Raw genomic sequence first — 14404 nt, 5'->3', positions numbered from 1 at the left:
AGGTATTATAGTAATAAAAAATCTTTGCTCAATCGCAGTCGGCAGGATTCGAACCTGCGCGGGAATACCCCAACAGATTTCTAGTCTGTCGCCTTAACCACTCGGCCACGACTGCTTCGGTACACCGAGACCACTCACAAATCTGTGAAACCACTAAAGGTATTATTGAAATAAAAGATGTTTGCTCAGTTGCGGTCGGCAGGATTTGAACCTGACGGGAATATCCCAACAGAATTCTAGTCAGCCGCCTTAACCACTCGGCCACGACAGCTTCTGTTAACCGAGACCACTTAAAAAAGTGTCTAACTTCTAAAGCTATCATTGGAATAAAAATGTTAGTTCGAACGCCGTCGGCAGGAATTGAACCTACGCGGGAATATACCAACAGAAAACAAGTCTGTCGCCTTAACCACTCGGCCACGACTGCTCCGATTAACCTAGACTACTCAGAAATCTGTGAAACCACTAAGGGTATTATTGAAATAAAAAATCTTTGCTTAATCGCAGTCGGCCGGATTCGAACCTGCGCGGGAATATCCCAACAGATTTCGTGTTTGTCGCCTTAACCACTCGGCCACGACTGATCCGATTAACCGAAACTACTCAGAAATCTGTGAAACCACTAAAGGTATTATTGAATTAAAAAATGTTTGCTCAATCGCAGTCGACAGGATTCGAACCTGCGCGGGATTATCCCAACAGATTTCGAGTTTGTCGCCTTAACCACTCGGCCACGACTGATCCGATTAACCGAAACTACTCAGAAATCTGTGAAACCACTAAAGGTATTATTGAATTAAAAAATCTTTGCTCAATCGCAGTCGACAGGATTCGAACCTGCGCGGGAATATCCCAACAGATTTCTAGTCTGTCGCCTTAACCACTCGGCCACGACTGCTTCTGTTAACCAAGTCCACTCAAAAAATTGTGGAACTACTAAAGCTATCATTGGAATAAGTATGTGAGTTCGAACGCAGTCGGCAGGATTCGAACCTTCGCGTGAATATCCCAACAGATTTCAAGTCTGTCGCCTTAACCACTCGGCCACGACTGCTCCGATTAACCGAGACTACTCAGAAATCTGTGAAACCACTAAGGGTATTATTGAAATAAAAAATCTTTGCTCAATCGCAGTCGGCAGGATTCGAACCTGCGCGGGAATATCCCAACAGATTTCTAGTCTGTCGCCTTAACCACTCGGCCACGACTGCTCCGATTAACCGAGACTACTCAGAAATCTGTGAAACCACTAAGGGTATTATTGAAATAGAAAATCTTTGCTCAATCGCAGTCGGCAGGATTCGAACCTACGCGGGAATATCCCAACAGATTTCTAGTCTGCCGCCTTAACCACTCGGCCACGACTGCTTCTGTTAACCGAGACCACTTAAAAAATTGTGGAACTTCTAAAGCTATCATGGAATAAAAATGTTAGTTCGAACGCAGTCGGGCAGGATCCGAACCTGCGCGGGAATATCCCAACAGATTTCAAGTCTGTCGCCTTAACCACTCGGCCACGACTGCTTCGGTTAACCCAGACCACTCAGAAATCTGTGAAACCACTAAAGGTATTATAGTAATAAGAAAACTTTGCCCAATCGCAGTCGGCAGGATTCGAACCAGCGCGGGAATATCCCAACAGATTTCGAGACTGTCGCCTTAACCACTCGGCCACGACTGCTTCGGTACACCGAGACCACTCAGAAATCTGTGAAAACACTAAAGGTATTATTGAAATAAAAGATGTTTGCTCAGTCGCAGTCGGCAAGATTTGAACCTGACGGGAATATCCCAACAGAATTCTAGTCAGCCGCCTTATCCACTCGGCCACGACTGCTTCCGTTAGCCTAGACCACTTAAAAAAGTGTGGAACTTCTAAAGCTATCATTGGAATAAAAATGTTAGTTCGACCGCAGTCGGCAGGATCCGAACCTGCGCAGGAATATCCCAACAGATTTCAAGTCTGTCGCCTTAACCACTCGGCCACGACTGCTTCTGTAAACCAAGTCCACTCAAAAAATTGTGGAACTACTAAAGCTATCATTGGAATAAGTATGTGAGTTCGAACGCATTCGGCAGGACTCGAACCTGCGCGTGAATATCCCAACAGATTTCAAGTCTGTCGCCTTAACCACTCTGCCACGACTGCTTCGGTTAACCGCGACCACTCGAAAATCCGTGAAACCACTAAAGGTATCATTGAAATAAAAAATCTTTGCTCAATCGCAGTCGGCAGGATTCGAACCTGCACGGGAATATCCCAACAGATTTCTAGTCTGTCGCCTTAACCACTCGGCCACGACTGCTCCGATTAACCCAGACCACTCACAAATCTGTGAAACCACTAAAGGTATTATAGTAATAAAAAATCTTTGCTCAATCGCAGTCGGCAGGATTCGAACCTGCGCGGGAATACCCCAACAGATTTCTAGTCTGTCGCCTTAACCACTCGGCCACGACTGCTTCGGTACACCGAGACCACTCAGAAATCTGTGAAAACACTAAAGGTATTATTGAAATAAAAGATGTTTGCTCAGTTGCAGTCGGCAGGATTTGAACCTGACGGGAATATCCCAACAGAATTCTAGTCAGCCGCCTTAACCGCTCGGCCACGACAGCTTTTGTTAACCGAGACCACTTAAAAAAGTGTCTCACTTCTAAAGCTATCATTGGAATAAAAATGTTAGTTCGAACGCCGTCGGCAGGAATTGAACCTGCGCGGGAATATACCAACAGAAAACAAGTCTGTCGCCTTAACCACTCGGCGACCACTGCTCCGATTAACCGAGACTACTCAGAAATCTGTGAAGCCACTAAGGGTATTATTGAAATAAAAAATCTTTGCTCAATCGCAGTCGGCCGGATTCGAACCTGCGCGGGAATATCCCAACAGATTTCGTGTTTGTCGCCTTAACCACTCGGCCACGACTGATCCGATTAACCGAAACTACTCAGAAATCTGTGAAACCACTAAAGGTATTATTGAATTAAAAAATCTTTGCTCAATCGCAATCGACAGAATTCGAACCTGCGCGGGAATATCCCAACAGATTTCAAGTCTGTCGCCTTAACCACTCGGCCACGACCGCTTCAGTTAACCGACACAACTCATAAATCTCTGAAACCACTAAAGGTATTATTGAAAAAAAACCTTTGCTCAATCGCAGTCGGCAGGATTCGAACCTGCGCGGGAATATCCCAACAGATTTCTAGTCTGTCGCCTTAACCACTCGGCCACGACTACTTCGGTTTCCCCAGACCACTCAGAAATCTGTGAAACCACTAAAGGTATTATAGTAAAAAAAAATCTTTGCTCAATCACAGTCGGCAGGATTCGAACCTGCGCGGGAATATCCCAACAGATTTCTAGTCTGTCGCCTTAACCACTCGGCCACGACTGCTTTCGTTAGCCGAGACCACTTAAAAAAGTGTGGAACTTCTAAAGCTGTCATTGGAATAAAAATGTTAGTTCGACCGCAGTCGGCAGGATCCGAACCTGCGCGGGCATATCCCAACAGATTTCAAGTCTGTCGCCTTAACCACTCGGCCACGACTGCTTCTGTTAACCGCGACCACTCGAAAATCCGTGAAACCACCAAAGGTATCATTGAAATAAATAATCTTTGCTCAATCGCAGTCGGCAGGATTCGAACCTGCGCGGGAATATCAAAACAGATTTCTAGTCTGTCGCCTTAACCACTCGGCCACGACTGCTCCGATTAACCGAGACTACTCAGAAATCTGTGAAACCACTAAGGGTATTATTGAAATAGAAAATCTTTGCTCAATCGCAGTCGGCAGGATTCGAACCTGCGCATGAATATCCCAACAGATTTCGAGTCTGTCGCCTTAACCACTCGGCCACGACTGCTTCGGTTACCCTAGACCACTCAGAAATCTGTGAAACCACTAAAGGTATTATTGAAATAAAAGATGTTTGCTCAGTCGCAGTCGGCAAGATTTGAACCTGACGGGAATATCCCAACAGAATTCTAGTCAGCCGCCTTAACCACTCGGCCACGACTGCTTCCGTTAGCCGAGACCACTTAAAAAAGTATGGAACTTCTAAAGCTATCATTGGAATAAAAATGTTAGTTCGACCGCAGTCGGCAGGATCCGAACCTGCGCGGGAATATCCCAACAGATTTCAAGTCTGTCGCCTTAACCACTCGGCCACGACTGCTTCTGTTAACCAAGTCCACTCAAAAAATTGTGGAACTACTAAAGCTATCATTGGAATAAGTATGTGAGTTCGAACGCATTCGGCAGGACTCGAACCTGCGCGTGAATATCCCAACAGATTTCAAGTCCGTCGCCTTAACCACTCTGCCACGACTGCTTCGGTTAACCGCGACCACTCGAAAATCCGTGAAACCACTAAAGGTATCATTGAAATAAAAAATCTTTGCTCAATCGCAGTCGGCAGGATTCGAACCTGCACGGGAATATCCCAAAAGATTTCTAGTCTGTCGCCTTAACCACTCGCCCACGACTGCTCCGATTAACCGAGACTACTCAGAAATCTGTGAAACCACTAAGGGTATTATTGAAATAGAAAACCTTTGCTCAATCGCAGTCGGCAGGATTCGAACCTGCGCGGGAATATCCCAACAGATTTCGAGTCTGTCGAGTTAACCACTAGGCCACGACTGCTTCGGTTACCCCAGACCACTCACAAATCTGTGAAACCACTAAAGGTATTATAGTAATAAAAAATCTTTGCTCAATCGCAGTCGGCAGGATTCGAACCTGCGCGGGAATACCCCAACAGATTTCTAGTCTGTCGCCTTAACCACTCGGCCACGACTGCTTCGGTACACCGAGACCACTCAGAAATCTGTGAAAACACTAAAGGTATTATTGAAATAAAAGATGTTTGCTCAGTTGCGGTCGGCAGGATTTGAACCTGACGGGAATATCCCAACAGAATTCTAGTCAGCCGCCTTAACCACTCGGCCACGACAGCTTCTGTTAACCGAGACCACTTAAAAAAGTGTCTAACTTCTAAAGCTATCATTGGAATAAAAATGTTAGTTCGAACGCCGTCGGCAGGAATTGAACCTACGCGGGAATATACCAACAGAAAACAAGTCTGTCGCCTTAACCACTCGGCCACGACTGCTCCGATTAACCGACACTACTCAGAAATCTGTGAAACCACTAAGGGTATTATTGAAATAAAAAATCTTTGCTTAATCGCAGTCGGCCGGATTCGAACCTGCGCGGGAATATCCCAACAGATTTCGTGTTTGTCGCCTTAACCACTCGGCCACGACTGATCCGATTAACCGAAACTAATCAGAAATCTGTGAAACCACTAAAGGTATTATTGAATTAAAAAATGTTTGCTCAATCGCAGTCGACAGGATTCGAACCTGCGCGGGAATATCCCAACAGATTTCAAGTCTGTCGCCTTAACCACTCGGTCACGACCGCTTCGGTTAACCGAGACAACTCATAAATCTGTGAAACCACTAAGGGTATTATTGAAATAGAAAATCTTTGCTCAATCGCAGTCGGCAGGATTCGAACCTGCGCGTGAATATCCCAACAGATTTCGAGTCTGTCGCCTTAACCACTCGGCCACGACTGCTTCGGTTACCCCAGACCACTCAGAAATCTGTGAAACCACTAAAGGTATTATAGTAATAAAAAATCTTTGCTCAATCGCAGTCGGCAGGATTCGAACCTGCGCGGGAATACCCCAACAGATTTCTAGTCTGTCGCCTTAACCACTCGGCCACGACTGCTTCCGTTAAACGAGACCACTTAAAAAATTGTGGAACTTCTAAAGCTATCATTGGAATAAAAATGTTAGTTCGACCGCAGTCGGCAGGATTCGAACCTGCGCGGGAATATCCCAACAGATTTCAAGTCTGTCGCCTTAACCACTCGGCCACGACTGCTTCGGTTAACCCAGACCACTCAGAAATCTGTGAAACCACTAAGGGTATTATTGAAATAGAAAATCTTTGCTCAATCGCAGTCGGCAGGATTCGAACCTGCGCGTGAATATCCCAACAGATTTCGAGTCTGTCGCCTTAACCACTCGGCCACGACTGCTTCGGTTACCCCAGACCACTCAGAAATCTGTGAAACCACTAAAGGTATTATAGTTATAAAAAATCTTTGCTCAATCGCAGTCGGCAGGATTCGAACCTGCGCGGGAATATCCCAACAGAAAACAAGTCTGTGGCCTTAACCACTCGGCCACGACTGCTCCGATTAACCGAGAATACTCAGAAATCTGTGAAACCACTAAGGGTATTATTGAAATAAAAAATCTTTGCTCAACCGCAGTCGGCAGGATTCGAACCTACGCGGGAATATCCCAACAGATTTCAAGTCTGTCGCCTTAACCACTCGGCCACGACTGCTTCGGTTAACCGAGACAACTCATAAATCTCTGAATCCACTAAAGGTATTATTGAAAAAAAAACCTTTGCTCAATCGCAGTCGGCAGGATTCGAACCTGCGCGGGAATATCCCAACAGATTTCTAGTCTGTCGCCTTAACCACTCGGCCACGACTGCTTCCGTTAACCGAGACCACTTAAAAAAGTGTGGAACTTCTAAAGCTATCATTGGAATAAAAATGTTAGTTCGACCGCAGTCGGCAGGATTCGAACCTGCGCGGGAATATTCCAACAGATTTCAAGTCTTTCGCCTTAACCACTCGGCCACGACTGCTTCGGTTTACCCAGACCACTCAGAAATCTGTGAATACACTTAAGGTATTATAGTAATAAGAAATCTTTGCTCAATCGCAGTCGGCAGGATTCGAACCTGCGCGGGAATATCCCAACAGATTTCTAGTCAGTCGCCTTAACCACTCGGCCACGACTGCTTCGGTTAACCGCGACCACTCGAAAATCCGTGAAACCACTAAAGGTATCATTGAAATAAAAAATCTTTGCTCAATCGCAGTCGGCAGGATTCGAACCTGCGCGTGAATATCCCAACAGATTTCAAGTCTGTCGCCTTAACCACTCGGCCACGACTGCTCCGATTAACCGAGACTACTCAGAAATCTGTGAAACTACTAAGGGTATTATTGAAATAGAAAATCTTTGCTCAATCGCAGTCGGCAGGATTCAAACCTGCGCGGGAATATCCCAACAGATTTCTAGTCTGCCGCCTTAACCACTCGGCCACGACTGCTTCTGTTAACCGAGACCACTTAAAAAAGTGTGGAACTTCTAAAGCTATCATTGGAATAAAAATGTTAGTTCGAACGCAGTCGGCAGTATTCGAACCTGCGCGGGAATATCCCAACAGATTTCAAGTCCGTCGCCTTAACCACTCTGCCACGACTGCTTCGGTTAACCGCGACCACTCGAAAATCCGTGAAACCACTAAAGGTATCATTGAAATAAAAAATCTTTGCTCAATCGCAGTCGGCAGGATTCGAACCTGCACGGGAATATCCCAAAAGATTTCTAGTCTGTCGCCTTAACCACTCGCCCACGACTGCTCCGATTAACCGAGACTACTCAGAAATCTGTGAAACCACTAAGGGTATTATTGAAATAGAAAACCTTTGCTCAATCGCAGTCGGCAGGATTCGAACCTGCGCGGGAATATCCCAACAGATTTCGAGTCTGTCGAGTTAACCACTAGGCCACGACTGCTTCGGTTACCCCAGACCACTCACAAATCTGTGAAACCACTAAAGGTATTATAGTAATAAAAAATCTTTGCTCAATCGCAGTCGGCAGGATTCGAACCTGCGCGGGAATACCCCAACAGATTTCTAGTCTGTCGCCTTAACCACTCGGCCACGACTGCTTCGGTACACCGAGACCACTCAGAAATCTGTGAAAACACTAAAGGTATTATTGAAATAAAAGATGTTTGCTCAGTTGCGGTCGGCAGGATTTGAACCTGACGGGAATATCCCAACAGAATTCTAGTCAGCCGCCTTAACCACTCGGCCACGACAGCTTCTGTTAACCGAGACCACTTAAAAAAGTGTCTAACTTCTAAAGCTATCATTGGAATAAAAATGTTAGTTCGAACGCCGTCGGCAGGAATTGAACCTACGCGGGAATATACCAACAGAAAACAAGTCTGTCGCCTTAACCACTCGGCCACGACTGCTCCGATTAACCGAGACTACTCAGAAATCTGTGAAACCACTAAGGGTATTATTGAAATAAAAAATCTTTGCTTAATCGCAGTCGGCCGGATTCGAACCTGCGCGGGAATATCCCAACAGATTTCGTGTTTGTCGCCTTAACCACTCGGCCACGACTGATCCGATTAACCGAAACTACTCAGAAATCTGTGAAACCACTAAAGGTATTATTGAATTAAAAAATGTTTGCTCAATCGCAGTCGACAGGATTCGAACCTGCGCGGGAATATCCCAACAGATTTCAAGTCTGTCGCCTTAACCACTCGGTCACGACCGCTTCGGTTAACCGAGACAACTCATAAATCTGTGAAACCACTAAGGGTATTATTGAAATAGAAAATCTTTGCTCAATCGCAGTCGGCAGGATTCGAACCTGCGCGTGAATATCCCAACAGATTTCGAGTCTGTCGCCTTAACCACTCGGCCACGACTGCTTCGGTTACCCCAGACCACTCAGAAATCTGTGAAACCACTAAAGGTATTATAGTAATAAAAAATCTTTGCTCAATCGCAGTCGGCAGGATTCGAACCTGCGCGGGAATACCCCAACAGATTTCTAGTCTGTCGCCTTAACCACTCGGCCACGACTGCTTCCGTTAAACGAGACCACTTAAAAAATTGTGGAACTTCTAAAGCTATCATTGGAATAAAAATGTTAGTTCGACCGCAGTCGGCAGGATTCGAACCTGCGCGGGAATATCCCAACAGATTTCAAGTCTGTCGCCTTAACCACTCGGCCACGACTGCTTCGGTTAACCCAGACCACTCAGAAATCTGTGAAACCACTAAGGGTATTATTGAAATAGAAAATCTTTGCTCAATCGCAGTCGGCAGGATTCGAACCTGCGCGTGAATATCCCAACAGATTTCGAGTCTGTCGCCTTAACCACTCGGCCACGACTGCTTCGGTTACCCCAGACCACTCAGAAATCTGTGAAACCACTAAAGGTATTATAGTTATAAAAAATCTTTGCTCAATCGCAGTCGGCAGGATTCGAACCTGCGCGGGAATATCCCAACAGAAAACAAGTCTGTGGCCTTAACCACTCGGCCACGACTGCTCCGATTAACCGAGAATACTCAGAAATCTGTGAAACCACTAAGGGTATTATTGAAATAAAAAATCTTTGCTCAACCGCAGTCGGCAGGATTCGAACCTACGCGGGAATATCCCAACAGATTTCAAGTCTGTCGCCTTAACCACTCGGCCACGACTGCTTCGGTTAACCGAGACAACTCATAAATCTCTGAATCCACTAAAGGTATTATTGAAAAAAAAACCTTTGCTCAATCGCAGTCGGCAGGATTCGAACCTGCGCGGGAATATCCCAACAGATTTCTAGTCTGTCGCCTTAACCACTCGGCCACGACTGCTTCCGTTAACCGAGACCACTTAAAAAAGTGTGGAACTTCTAAAGCTATCATTGGAATAAAAATGTTAGTTCGACCGCAGTCGGCAGGATTCGAACCTGCGCGGGAATATTCCAACAGATTTCAAGTCTTTCGCCTTAACCACTCGGCCACGACTGCTTCGGTTTACCCAGACCACTCAGAAATCTGTGAATACACTTAAGGTATTATAGTAATAAGAAATCTTTGCTCAATCGCAGTCGGCAGGATTCGAACCTGCGCGGGAATATCCCAACAGATTTCTAGTCAGTCGCCTTAACCACTCGGCCACGACTGCTTCGGTTAACCGCGACCACTCGAAAATCCGTGAAACCACTAAAGGTATCATTGAAATAAAAAATCTTTGCTCAATCGCAGTCGGCAGGATTCGAACCTGCGCGTGAATATCCCAACAGATTTCAAGTCTGTCGCCTTAACCACTCGGCCACGACTGCTCCGATTAACCGAGACTACTAAGAAATCTGTGAAACTACTAAGGGTATTATTGAAATAGAAAATCTTTGCTCAATCGCAGTCGGCAGGATTCAAACCTGCGCGGGAATATCCCAACAGATTTCTAGTCTGCCGCCTTAACCACTCGGCCACGACTGCTTCTGTTAACCGAGACCACTTAAAAAAGTGTGGAACTTCTAAAGCTATCATTGGAATAAAAATGTTAGTTCGAACGCAGTCGGCAGTATTCGAACCTGCGCGGGAATATCCCAACAGATTTCGAGTCTGTCGCCTTAACCTCTCGGCCACGACTGCATCGGTTAACCGAGACAACTCATAAATCTCTAAAACCACTAAAGGTATTATTGAAAAAAAAACCTTTGCTCAATCGCAGTCGGCAGGATTCGAACCTGCGCGGGAATATCCCAACAGATTTCGAGTCTGTCGCCTTAACCACTCGGCCACGACTGCTTCGGTTAACCGCGACCACTCGAAAATCCGCGAAACTACTAAAGGTATCATTGAAATAAAAAATCTTCGCTCAATCGCAGTCGGCAGGATTCGAACCTGCGCGGGAATATCCCATCAGATTTCGAGTCTGTCGCCTTAACCACTCGGCCACGACTGCTCCGATTAACCGAAACTACTCAGAAATCTGTGAAACCACTAAAGGTATTATTGAAATAAAAAAACTTTGCCCAATCGCAGTCGGCAGGATTCTAACCTGCGCGGGAATATACCAACAGATTTCGAGTCTGTCGCCTTAACCTCGCGCCCACGACTGCATCGGTTAACCGAGACAACTCATAAATCTCTGAAACCACTAAAGGTATTATTGAAATAAAAAATGTTTGCTCAGTCGCAGTCGGCAGGATTTGAACCTGCGCGGGAATATCCCAACAGATTTCAAGTCTGTCGCCTTAACCACTCGGCCACGACTGCTGCGGTTAACCCAGACCACTCAGAAATCTGTGAAACCACTAAAGGTAGTATAGTAACAAGAAAACTTTGCCCAATCGCAGTCGGCAGGATTCGAACCTGCGCGGGAATATCCCAACAGATTTCGAGTCTGTCGCCTTAACCTCTCGGCCACGACTGCATCGGTTAACCGAGACAACTCATAAATCTCTGAAACCACTAAAGGTATTATTGAAAAAAAACCTTTGCTCAATCGCAGTCGGCAGGATTCGAACCTGCGCGGGAATATCCCAACAGATTTCGAGTCTGTCGCTTTAACCACTCGGCCACGACTGTTTCGGTACACCGAGACCACTCAGAAATCTGTGAAAACACTAAAGGTATTATTGAAATAAAAGATGTTTGCTCAGTCGCAGTCGGCAGGATTTGAACCTGACGGGAATATCCCAACAGAATACTAGTCTGCCGCCTTAACCTTTCGGCCACGACTGCTTCTGTTAACCGAGACCACTTAAAAAAGTGTCTAACTTCTAAAGCTATCATTGGAATAAAATTGTTAGTTCGAACGCCGTCGGCAGGATTCGAACCTCCGCGGGAATATCCCAACAGATTTCAAGTCTGTCGCCTTAACCACTCGGCCACGACTGCTTCGGTTAACCGAGACCACTCATGAATCTCTGAAACCACTAAAGGTATTATTGAAAAAAAAAACCTTTGCTCAATCGCAGTCGGCAGGATTCGAACCTGCGCGGGAATATCCCAACAGATTTCTAGTCTGTCGCCTTAACCACTCGGCCACGACTGCTTCCGTTAACCGAGACCACTTAAAAAAGTGTGGAACTTCTAAAGCTATCATTGGAATAAAAATGTTAGTTCGACCGCAGTCGGCAGGATTCGAACCTGCGCGGGAATATCCCAACAGATTTCAAGTCTGTCGCCTTAACCACTCGGCCACGACCGCTTCGGTTAACCGCGACCACTCGAAAATCCGTGAAACCACTAAAGGTATCATTGAAATAAAAAATCTTTGCTCAATCGCAGTCGGCAGGATTCGAACCTGCGCGTGAATATCCCAACAGATTTCTAGTCTGTCGCCTTAACCACTCGGCCACGACTGCTCCGATTAACCGAGACTACTAAGAAATCTGTGAAACTACTAAGGGTATTATTGAAATAGAAAATCTTTGCTCAATCGCAGTCGGCAGGATTCAAACCTGCGCGGGAATATCCCAACAGATTTCTAGTCTGCCCCCTTAACCACTCGGCCACGACTGCTTCTGTTAACCGAGACCACTTAAAAAAGTGTGGAACTTCTAAAGCTTAAATAGTCACTAAATTACCTCTGCAAAAACTTGGGTCCGTCCGGGATTTGAACCTGGGACCACTCGCACCCTAAGCGAGTATCATACCCCTAGACCAACGGACCATGTATGAAATAAAACATGCTCAACTCATAGGCCTACCCTGTAGTTAGTTGCATTTATATAGTCACTAAATTACCTCTGCAAAAACTCGGGTCCGTCCGGGATTTGAATCTGGGACCACTCGCACCCTCAGCGAGTATCATACCCCTAGACCAACGTACCACTTATGAAATAAAACATGCTCAACTCATAGGCCCACCCTGTAGTTAGTTGCATTTAAATAGTCACTAAATTACCTCTGCAAAAACTCGGTTCCGTCCGCGATTTCAACCCGGGACCACTCACACCCTAAGCGAGTATCATACCCCTAGACCAACAGATCATGAATGACTGCGAGACATGCTCAAGTCGTAGTCCTAAAATTTAACTAGTTGCATTTAAATAGTCACTAATTTACTTCTGCAAAACTCGGGGCCGTCCGGGATTTGAACCCGGAACCACCCGCACCCAAAGCGAGTATCATACCCCTAGACCAACGGACCATGTATGACACTGAAACATGCTCAACTCGTAGTCCTACAATTTAACTAGTTGCATTTAAATAGTCACCAAATTACTTCTGCAAAACTCGGGTCCGTCCGGGATTTGAACCCGGGACCACTCGCACCCTAAGCGAGTATCATACCCCTAGACCAACGGACCATGTATGAAACTAAAACATGCTCTAATCATAGGCCTACCCTGTAGTTAGTTGCATTTAAATAGTCACTAAATTACCTCTGCAAAAACTCGGGTCCGTCCGGGATTTGAACCCGGGACCACTCGCACCCTAAGCGAGTATCATACCCCTAGACCAACGGACCATGTATGAAACTAAAACATGCTCTAATCATAGGCCTACCCTGTAGTTAGTTGCATTTAAATAGTCCCTAAATTACCTCTGCAAAAACTCGTGTCCGTCCGGGATTTGAACCCGGGACCACTCGCACCCTAAGCGAGTATCATACCCCTAGACCAACGGACCATGTATGAAATAAAACATGCTCAACTCATAGGCCTACCCTGTAGTTAGTTGCATTTAAATAGTCACCAAATTACCTCTGCAAAAACTTGGGTCCGTCCGGGATTTGAACCTGGGACCACTCGCACCCTAAGCGAGTATCATACCCCTAGACCAACGGACCATGTATGAAATAAAACATGCTCAACTCATAGGCCTACCCTGTAGTTAGTTGCATTTAAATAGTCACTAAATTACCTCTGCAAAAACTCGGGTCCGTCCGGGATTTGAACCTGGGACCACTCGCACCCTAAGCGAGTATCATACCCCTAGACCAACGGACCACTTATGAAATAAAACATGCTCAACTCATAGGCCTACCCTGTAGTTAGTTGCATTTAAATAGTCACTAAATTACCTCTGCAAAAACTCGGGTCCGTCCGGGATTTTAACCCGGGACCACTCACACCCTAAGCGAGTATCATACCCCTAGACCAACGGATCATGTATGGCACTGAAACATGCTCAACTCGTAGTCCTACAATTTAAATAGTTGTATTTAAATAGTCACCAATTTACTTCTGCAAAACTCGGGTCCAACCGGGATTTGAACCCGGGACCACTCGCACCCTAAGCGAGTATCATACCCCTAGACCAACGGACCATGTATGAAACTAAATCATGCTCTACTCATAGGCCTACCCTGTAGTTAGTTGCATTTAAATTGTCACTAAATTACCTCTGCAAAAACTCAGGTCCGTCCGGGATTTGAACACGGGACCACTCGCACCCTAAGCGTGTGTCATACCCCTAAACCAACAGATCATGAATGACAGCGAGACATGCTCAAGTCGTAGTCCTACAATTTAACTAGTTGCATTTAAATAGTCACCAATTTACTTCTGCAAAACTCGGGTCCGTCCGGGATTTGAACCCGGGACCACTCGCACCCAAAGCGAGTATCATACCCCTAGACCAACGGACCATGTATGAAATAAAACATGCTCAACTCATAGGCCCACCCTGTAGTTAGTTGCATTTAAATAGTCACTAAATTACCTCTGCAAAAACTCGGTTCCGTCCGCGATTTCAACCCGGGACCACTCGCACCCTAAGCGAGTATCATACCCCTAGACCAACGGAC

General features: G+C 45.8%; 78 non-coding genes across 78 annotated transcripts; all 78 read right to left on the bottom strand.

Annotated features, from left to right (window-relative positions):
* Nucleotides 1-33: 33 nt before the first annotated feature.
* On the bottom strand, nucleotides 34-115 carry TRNAS-AGA (transfer RNA serine (anticodon AGA)). Its single transcript has one exon. It is a non-coding gene; the product is annotated as a tRNA-Ser (tRNA).
* Nucleotides 116-190: 75 nt separating this feature from the next.
* TRNAS-AGA (transfer RNA serine (anticodon AGA)) lies at nucleotides 191-271 on the bottom strand. The gene has a single exon. It is a non-coding gene; the product is annotated as a tRNA-Ser (tRNA).
* Nucleotides 272-345: 74 nt separating this feature from the next.
* On the bottom strand, nucleotides 346-427 carry TRNAT-UGU (transfer RNA threonine (anticodon UGU)). Its single transcript has one exon. It is a non-coding gene; the product is annotated as a tRNA-Thr (tRNA).
* A 232-nt stretch (nucleotides 428-659) lies between these two features.
* TRNAS-CGA (transfer RNA serine (anticodon CGA)) lies at nucleotides 660-741 on the bottom strand. Its single transcript has one exon. It is a non-coding gene; the product is annotated as a tRNA-Ser (tRNA).
* A 75-nt stretch (nucleotides 742-816) lies between these two features.
* TRNAS-AGA (transfer RNA serine (anticodon AGA)) lies at nucleotides 817-898 on the bottom strand. The gene has a single exon. It is a non-coding gene; the product is annotated as a tRNA-Ser (tRNA).
* A 74-nt stretch (nucleotides 899-972) lies between these two features.
* TRNAS-UGA (transfer RNA serine (anticodon UGA)) lies at nucleotides 973-1054 on the bottom strand. Its single transcript has one exon. It is a non-coding gene; the product is annotated as a tRNA-Ser (tRNA).
* A 75-nt stretch (nucleotides 1055-1129) lies between these two features.
* On the bottom strand, nucleotides 1130-1211 carry TRNAS-AGA (transfer RNA serine (anticodon AGA)). The gene has a single exon. It is a non-coding gene; the product is annotated as a tRNA-Ser (tRNA).
* Nucleotides 1212-1286: 75 nt separating this feature from the next.
* On the bottom strand, nucleotides 1287-1368 carry TRNAS-AGA (transfer RNA serine (anticodon AGA)). Its single transcript has one exon. It is a non-coding gene; the product is annotated as a tRNA-Ser (tRNA).
* Nucleotides 1369-1441: 73 nt separating this feature from the next.
* On the bottom strand, nucleotides 1442-1524 carry TRNAS-UGA (transfer RNA serine (anticodon UGA)). Its single transcript has one exon. It is a non-coding gene; the product is annotated as a tRNA-Ser (tRNA).
* A 75-nt stretch (nucleotides 1525-1599) lies between these two features.
* TRNAS-CGA (transfer RNA serine (anticodon CGA)) lies at nucleotides 1600-1681 on the bottom strand. Its single transcript has one exon. It is a non-coding gene; the product is annotated as a tRNA-Ser (tRNA).
* Nucleotides 1682-1911: 230 nt separating this feature from the next.
* Nucleotides 1912-1993, bottom strand: TRNAS-UGA (transfer RNA serine (anticodon UGA)). The gene has a single exon. It is a non-coding gene; the product is annotated as a tRNA-Ser (tRNA).
* Nucleotides 1994-2067: 74 nt separating this feature from the next.
* On the bottom strand, nucleotides 2068-2149 carry TRNAS-UGA (transfer RNA serine (anticodon UGA)). The gene has a single exon. It is a non-coding gene; the product is annotated as a tRNA-Ser (tRNA).
* A 75-nt stretch (nucleotides 2150-2224) lies between these two features.
* Nucleotides 2225-2306, bottom strand: TRNAS-AGA (transfer RNA serine (anticodon AGA)). Its single transcript has one exon. It is a non-coding gene; the product is annotated as a tRNA-Ser (tRNA).
* Nucleotides 2307-2381: 75 nt separating this feature from the next.
* TRNAS-AGA (transfer RNA serine (anticodon AGA)) lies at nucleotides 2382-2463 on the bottom strand. The gene has a single exon. It is a non-coding gene; the product is annotated as a tRNA-Ser (tRNA).
* Nucleotides 2464-2538: 75 nt separating this feature from the next.
* Nucleotides 2539-2619, bottom strand: TRNAS-AGA (transfer RNA serine (anticodon AGA)). The gene has a single exon. It is a non-coding gene; the product is annotated as a tRNA-Ser (tRNA).
* A 388-nt stretch (nucleotides 2620-3007) lies between these two features.
* Nucleotides 3008-3089, bottom strand: TRNAS-UGA (transfer RNA serine (anticodon UGA)). Its single transcript has one exon. It is a non-coding gene; the product is annotated as a tRNA-Ser (tRNA).
* Nucleotides 3090-3162: 73 nt separating this feature from the next.
* TRNAS-AGA (transfer RNA serine (anticodon AGA)) lies at nucleotides 3163-3244 on the bottom strand. Its single transcript has one exon. It is a non-coding gene; the product is annotated as a tRNA-Ser (tRNA).
* Nucleotides 3245-3319: 75 nt separating this feature from the next.
* TRNAS-AGA (transfer RNA serine (anticodon AGA)) lies at nucleotides 3320-3401 on the bottom strand. The gene has a single exon. It is a non-coding gene; the product is annotated as a tRNA-Ser (tRNA).
* A 74-nt stretch (nucleotides 3402-3475) lies between these two features.
* On the bottom strand, nucleotides 3476-3557 carry TRNAS-UGA (transfer RNA serine (anticodon UGA)). The gene has a single exon. It is a non-coding gene; the product is annotated as a tRNA-Ser (tRNA).
* Nucleotides 3558-3632: 75 nt separating this feature from the next.
* TRNAS-AGA (transfer RNA serine (anticodon AGA)) lies at nucleotides 3633-3714 on the bottom strand. The gene has a single exon. It is a non-coding gene; the product is annotated as a tRNA-Ser (tRNA).
* A 75-nt stretch (nucleotides 3715-3789) lies between these two features.
* TRNAS-CGA (transfer RNA serine (anticodon CGA)) lies at nucleotides 3790-3871 on the bottom strand. Its single transcript has one exon. It is a non-coding gene; the product is annotated as a tRNA-Ser (tRNA).
* Nucleotides 3872-3946: 75 nt separating this feature from the next.
* On the bottom strand, nucleotides 3947-4027 carry TRNAS-AGA (transfer RNA serine (anticodon AGA)). The gene has a single exon. It is a non-coding gene; the product is annotated as a tRNA-Ser (tRNA).
* Nucleotides 4028-4101: 74 nt separating this feature from the next.
* On the bottom strand, nucleotides 4102-4183 carry TRNAS-UGA (transfer RNA serine (anticodon UGA)). Its single transcript has one exon. It is a non-coding gene; the product is annotated as a tRNA-Ser (tRNA).
* Nucleotides 4184-4257: 74 nt separating this feature from the next.
* TRNAS-UGA (transfer RNA serine (anticodon UGA)) lies at nucleotides 4258-4339 on the bottom strand. The gene has a single exon. It is a non-coding gene; the product is annotated as a tRNA-Ser (tRNA).
* A 75-nt stretch (nucleotides 4340-4414) lies between these two features.
* On the bottom strand, nucleotides 4415-4496 carry TRNAS-AGA (transfer RNA serine (anticodon AGA)). Its single transcript has one exon. It is a non-coding gene; the product is annotated as a tRNA-Ser (tRNA).
* A 75-nt stretch (nucleotides 4497-4571) lies between these two features.
* Nucleotides 4572-4653, bottom strand: TRNAS-CGA (transfer RNA serine (anticodon CGA)). The gene has a single exon. It is a non-coding gene; the product is annotated as a tRNA-Ser (tRNA).
* Nucleotides 4654-4728: 75 nt separating this feature from the next.
* TRNAS-AGA (transfer RNA serine (anticodon AGA)) lies at nucleotides 4729-4810 on the bottom strand. Its single transcript has one exon. It is a non-coding gene; the product is annotated as a tRNA-Ser (tRNA).
* Nucleotides 4811-4885: 75 nt separating this feature from the next.
* Nucleotides 4886-4966, bottom strand: TRNAS-AGA (transfer RNA serine (anticodon AGA)). The gene has a single exon. It is a non-coding gene; the product is annotated as a tRNA-Ser (tRNA).
* A 74-nt stretch (nucleotides 4967-5040) lies between these two features.
* On the bottom strand, nucleotides 5041-5122 carry TRNAT-UGU (transfer RNA threonine (anticodon UGU)). Its single transcript has one exon. It is a non-coding gene; the product is annotated as a tRNA-Thr (tRNA).
* Nucleotides 5123-5354: 232 nt separating this feature from the next.
* On the bottom strand, nucleotides 5355-5436 carry TRNAS-UGA (transfer RNA serine (anticodon UGA)). The gene has a single exon. It is a non-coding gene; the product is annotated as a tRNA-Ser (tRNA).
* A 75-nt stretch (nucleotides 5437-5511) lies between these two features.
* TRNAS-CGA (transfer RNA serine (anticodon CGA)) lies at nucleotides 5512-5593 on the bottom strand. The gene has a single exon. It is a non-coding gene; the product is annotated as a tRNA-Ser (tRNA).
* A 75-nt stretch (nucleotides 5594-5668) lies between these two features.
* Nucleotides 5669-5750, bottom strand: TRNAS-AGA (transfer RNA serine (anticodon AGA)). The gene has a single exon. It is a non-coding gene; the product is annotated as a tRNA-Ser (tRNA).
* Nucleotides 5751-5824: 74 nt separating this feature from the next.
* On the bottom strand, nucleotides 5825-5906 carry TRNAS-UGA (transfer RNA serine (anticodon UGA)). The gene has a single exon. It is a non-coding gene; the product is annotated as a tRNA-Ser (tRNA).
* A 75-nt stretch (nucleotides 5907-5981) lies between these two features.
* TRNAS-CGA (transfer RNA serine (anticodon CGA)) lies at nucleotides 5982-6063 on the bottom strand. Its single transcript has one exon. It is a non-coding gene; the product is annotated as a tRNA-Ser (tRNA).
* Nucleotides 6064-6138: 75 nt separating this feature from the next.
* Nucleotides 6139-6220, bottom strand: TRNAT-UGU (transfer RNA threonine (anticodon UGU)). Its single transcript has one exon. It is a non-coding gene; the product is annotated as a tRNA-Thr (tRNA).
* Nucleotides 6221-6295: 75 nt separating this feature from the next.
* TRNAS-UGA (transfer RNA serine (anticodon UGA)) lies at nucleotides 6296-6377 on the bottom strand. Its single transcript has one exon. It is a non-coding gene; the product is annotated as a tRNA-Ser (tRNA).
* A 74-nt stretch (nucleotides 6378-6451) lies between these two features.
* Nucleotides 6452-6533, bottom strand: TRNAS-AGA (transfer RNA serine (anticodon AGA)). Its single transcript has one exon. It is a non-coding gene; the product is annotated as a tRNA-Ser (tRNA).
* A 74-nt stretch (nucleotides 6534-6607) lies between these two features.
* On the bottom strand, nucleotides 6608-6689 carry TRNAS-UGA (transfer RNA serine (anticodon UGA)). The gene has a single exon. It is a non-coding gene; the product is annotated as a tRNA-Ser (tRNA).
* Nucleotides 6690-6764: 75 nt separating this feature from the next.
* TRNAS-AGA (transfer RNA serine (anticodon AGA)) lies at nucleotides 6765-6846 on the bottom strand. The gene has a single exon. It is a non-coding gene; the product is annotated as a tRNA-Ser (tRNA).
* A 75-nt stretch (nucleotides 6847-6921) lies between these two features.
* On the bottom strand, nucleotides 6922-7003 carry TRNAS-UGA (transfer RNA serine (anticodon UGA)). The gene has a single exon. It is a non-coding gene; the product is annotated as a tRNA-Ser (tRNA).
* Nucleotides 7004-7078: 75 nt separating this feature from the next.
* TRNAS-AGA (transfer RNA serine (anticodon AGA)) lies at nucleotides 7079-7160 on the bottom strand. Its single transcript has one exon. It is a non-coding gene; the product is annotated as a tRNA-Ser (tRNA).
* Nucleotides 7161-7234: 74 nt separating this feature from the next.
* TRNAS-UGA (transfer RNA serine (anticodon UGA)) lies at nucleotides 7235-7316 on the bottom strand. Its single transcript has one exon. It is a non-coding gene; the product is annotated as a tRNA-Ser (tRNA).
* A 75-nt stretch (nucleotides 7317-7391) lies between these two features.
* TRNAS-AGA (transfer RNA serine (anticodon AGA)) lies at nucleotides 7392-7473 on the bottom strand. Its single transcript has one exon. It is a non-coding gene; the product is annotated as a tRNA-Ser (tRNA).
* A 75-nt stretch (nucleotides 7474-7548) lies between these two features.
* On the bottom strand, nucleotides 7549-7630 carry TRNAS-CGA (transfer RNA serine (anticodon CGA)). Its single transcript has one exon. It is a non-coding gene; the product is annotated as a tRNA-Ser (tRNA).
* A 75-nt stretch (nucleotides 7631-7705) lies between these two features.
* TRNAS-AGA (transfer RNA serine (anticodon AGA)) lies at nucleotides 7706-7787 on the bottom strand. Its single transcript has one exon. It is a non-coding gene; the product is annotated as a tRNA-Ser (tRNA).
* Nucleotides 7788-7862: 75 nt separating this feature from the next.
* Nucleotides 7863-7943, bottom strand: TRNAS-AGA (transfer RNA serine (anticodon AGA)). Its single transcript has one exon. It is a non-coding gene; the product is annotated as a tRNA-Ser (tRNA).
* Nucleotides 7944-8017: 74 nt separating this feature from the next.
* Nucleotides 8018-8099, bottom strand: TRNAT-UGU (transfer RNA threonine (anticodon UGU)). Its single transcript has one exon. It is a non-coding gene; the product is annotated as a tRNA-Thr (tRNA).
* Nucleotides 8100-8331: 232 nt separating this feature from the next.
* TRNAS-UGA (transfer RNA serine (anticodon UGA)) lies at nucleotides 8332-8413 on the bottom strand. Its single transcript has one exon. It is a non-coding gene; the product is annotated as a tRNA-Ser (tRNA).
* A 75-nt stretch (nucleotides 8414-8488) lies between these two features.
* On the bottom strand, nucleotides 8489-8570 carry TRNAS-CGA (transfer RNA serine (anticodon CGA)). The gene has a single exon. It is a non-coding gene; the product is annotated as a tRNA-Ser (tRNA).
* Nucleotides 8571-8645: 75 nt separating this feature from the next.
* TRNAS-AGA (transfer RNA serine (anticodon AGA)) lies at nucleotides 8646-8727 on the bottom strand. Its single transcript has one exon. It is a non-coding gene; the product is annotated as a tRNA-Ser (tRNA).
* Nucleotides 8728-8801: 74 nt separating this feature from the next.
* TRNAS-UGA (transfer RNA serine (anticodon UGA)) lies at nucleotides 8802-8883 on the bottom strand. Its single transcript has one exon. It is a non-coding gene; the product is annotated as a tRNA-Ser (tRNA).
* A 75-nt stretch (nucleotides 8884-8958) lies between these two features.
* On the bottom strand, nucleotides 8959-9040 carry TRNAS-CGA (transfer RNA serine (anticodon CGA)). Its single transcript has one exon. It is a non-coding gene; the product is annotated as a tRNA-Ser (tRNA).
* A 75-nt stretch (nucleotides 9041-9115) lies between these two features.
* TRNAT-UGU (transfer RNA threonine (anticodon UGU)) lies at nucleotides 9116-9197 on the bottom strand. The gene has a single exon. It is a non-coding gene; the product is annotated as a tRNA-Thr (tRNA).
* A 75-nt stretch (nucleotides 9198-9272) lies between these two features.
* Nucleotides 9273-9354, bottom strand: TRNAS-UGA (transfer RNA serine (anticodon UGA)). The gene has a single exon. It is a non-coding gene; the product is annotated as a tRNA-Ser (tRNA).
* A 74-nt stretch (nucleotides 9355-9428) lies between these two features.
* TRNAS-AGA (transfer RNA serine (anticodon AGA)) lies at nucleotides 9429-9510 on the bottom strand. Its single transcript has one exon. It is a non-coding gene; the product is annotated as a tRNA-Ser (tRNA).
* Nucleotides 9511-9584: 74 nt separating this feature from the next.
* Nucleotides 9585-9666, bottom strand: TRNAS-UGA (transfer RNA serine (anticodon UGA)). The gene has a single exon. It is a non-coding gene; the product is annotated as a tRNA-Ser (tRNA).
* A 75-nt stretch (nucleotides 9667-9741) lies between these two features.
* On the bottom strand, nucleotides 9742-9823 carry TRNAS-AGA (transfer RNA serine (anticodon AGA)). Its single transcript has one exon. It is a non-coding gene; the product is annotated as a tRNA-Ser (tRNA).
* A 75-nt stretch (nucleotides 9824-9898) lies between these two features.
* On the bottom strand, nucleotides 9899-9980 carry TRNAS-UGA (transfer RNA serine (anticodon UGA)). The gene has a single exon. It is a non-coding gene; the product is annotated as a tRNA-Ser (tRNA).
* A 75-nt stretch (nucleotides 9981-10055) lies between these two features.
* Nucleotides 10056-10137, bottom strand: TRNAS-AGA (transfer RNA serine (anticodon AGA)). Its single transcript has one exon. It is a non-coding gene; the product is annotated as a tRNA-Ser (tRNA).
* Nucleotides 10138-10211: 74 nt separating this feature from the next.
* TRNAS-CGA (transfer RNA serine (anticodon CGA)) lies at nucleotides 10212-10293 on the bottom strand. The gene has a single exon. It is a non-coding gene; the product is annotated as a tRNA-Ser (tRNA).
* A 74-nt stretch (nucleotides 10294-10367) lies between these two features.
* On the bottom strand, nucleotides 10368-10449 carry TRNAS-CGA (transfer RNA serine (anticodon CGA)). Its single transcript has one exon. It is a non-coding gene; the product is annotated as a tRNA-Ser (tRNA).
* Nucleotides 10450-10524: 75 nt separating this feature from the next.
* On the bottom strand, nucleotides 10525-10606 carry TRNAS-CGA (transfer RNA serine (anticodon CGA)). Its single transcript has one exon. It is a non-coding gene; the product is annotated as a tRNA-Ser (tRNA).
* A 232-nt stretch (nucleotides 10607-10838) lies between these two features.
* Nucleotides 10839-10920, bottom strand: TRNAS-UGA (transfer RNA serine (anticodon UGA)). Its single transcript has one exon. It is a non-coding gene; the product is annotated as a tRNA-Ser (tRNA).
* A 75-nt stretch (nucleotides 10921-10995) lies between these two features.
* On the bottom strand, nucleotides 10996-11077 carry TRNAS-CGA (transfer RNA serine (anticodon CGA)). Its single transcript has one exon. It is a non-coding gene; the product is annotated as a tRNA-Ser (tRNA).
* Nucleotides 11078-11150: 73 nt separating this feature from the next.
* Nucleotides 11151-11232, bottom strand: TRNAS-CGA (transfer RNA serine (anticodon CGA)). Its single transcript has one exon. It is a non-coding gene; the product is annotated as a tRNA-Ser (tRNA).
* Nucleotides 11233-11462: 230 nt separating this feature from the next.
* Nucleotides 11463-11544, bottom strand: TRNAS-UGA (transfer RNA serine (anticodon UGA)). Its single transcript has one exon. It is a non-coding gene; the product is annotated as a tRNA-Ser (tRNA).
* Nucleotides 11545-11619: 75 nt separating this feature from the next.
* Nucleotides 11620-11701, bottom strand: TRNAS-AGA (transfer RNA serine (anticodon AGA)). The gene has a single exon. It is a non-coding gene; the product is annotated as a tRNA-Ser (tRNA).
* Nucleotides 11702-11775: 74 nt separating this feature from the next.
* Nucleotides 11776-11857, bottom strand: TRNAS-UGA (transfer RNA serine (anticodon UGA)). Its single transcript has one exon. It is a non-coding gene; the product is annotated as a tRNA-Ser (tRNA).
* Nucleotides 11858-11932: 75 nt separating this feature from the next.
* On the bottom strand, nucleotides 11933-12014 carry TRNAS-AGA (transfer RNA serine (anticodon AGA)). Its single transcript has one exon. It is a non-coding gene; the product is annotated as a tRNA-Ser (tRNA).
* A 75-nt stretch (nucleotides 12015-12089) lies between these two features.
* On the bottom strand, nucleotides 12090-12171 carry TRNAS-AGA (transfer RNA serine (anticodon AGA)). Its single transcript has one exon. It is a non-coding gene; the product is annotated as a tRNA-Ser (tRNA).
* Nucleotides 12172-12250: 79 nt separating this feature from the next.
* On the bottom strand, nucleotides 12251-12322 carry TRNAP-AGG (transfer RNA proline (anticodon AGG)). The gene has a single exon. It is a non-coding gene; the product is annotated as a tRNA-Pro (tRNA).
* Nucleotides 12323-12890: 568 nt separating this feature from the next.
* On the bottom strand, nucleotides 12891-12962 carry TRNAP-AGG (transfer RNA proline (anticodon AGG)). The gene has a single exon. It is a non-coding gene; the product is annotated as a tRNA-Pro (tRNA).
* An 89-nt stretch (nucleotides 12963-13051) lies between these two features.
* TRNAP-AGG (transfer RNA proline (anticodon AGG)) lies at nucleotides 13052-13123 on the bottom strand. The gene has a single exon. It is a non-coding gene; the product is annotated as a tRNA-Pro (tRNA).
* Nucleotides 13124-13211: 88 nt separating this feature from the next.
* TRNAP-AGG (transfer RNA proline (anticodon AGG)) lies at nucleotides 13212-13284 on the bottom strand. The gene has a single exon. It is a non-coding gene; the product is annotated as a tRNA-Pro (tRNA).
* Nucleotides 13285-13372: 88 nt separating this feature from the next.
* On the bottom strand, nucleotides 13373-13444 carry TRNAP-AGG (transfer RNA proline (anticodon AGG)). Its single transcript has one exon. It is a non-coding gene; the product is annotated as a tRNA-Pro (tRNA).
* An 88-nt stretch (nucleotides 13445-13532) lies between these two features.
* On the bottom strand, nucleotides 13533-13604 carry TRNAP-AGG (transfer RNA proline (anticodon AGG)). Its single transcript has one exon. It is a non-coding gene; the product is annotated as a tRNA-Pro (tRNA).
* A 248-nt stretch (nucleotides 13605-13852) lies between these two features.
* TRNAP-AGG (transfer RNA proline (anticodon AGG)) lies at nucleotides 13853-13924 on the bottom strand. Its single transcript has one exon. It is a non-coding gene; the product is annotated as a tRNA-Pro (tRNA).
* A 249-nt stretch (nucleotides 13925-14173) lies between these two features.
* Nucleotides 14174-14245, bottom strand: TRNAP-UGG (transfer RNA proline (anticodon UGG)). Its single transcript has one exon. It is a non-coding gene; the product is annotated as a tRNA-Pro (tRNA).
* Between the last annotated feature and the right edge of the window lie 159 nt (nucleotides 14246-14404).

Source organism: Phalangium opilio, unplaced genomic scaffold, assembly GCF_054372755.1.
Source record: "Phalangium opilio isolate 3A_F unplaced genomic scaffold, DU_Popi_V2 ptg000098l_1, whole genome shotgun sequence".
Classification (NCBI taxonomy): Eukaryota; Metazoa; Arthropoda; class Arachnida; order Opiliones; family Phalangiidae; genus Phalangium; species Phalangium opilio.
Note: the sequence above shows the minus strand (reverse complement) of the source record. Positions and strands in the feature narration are given on the sequence as shown.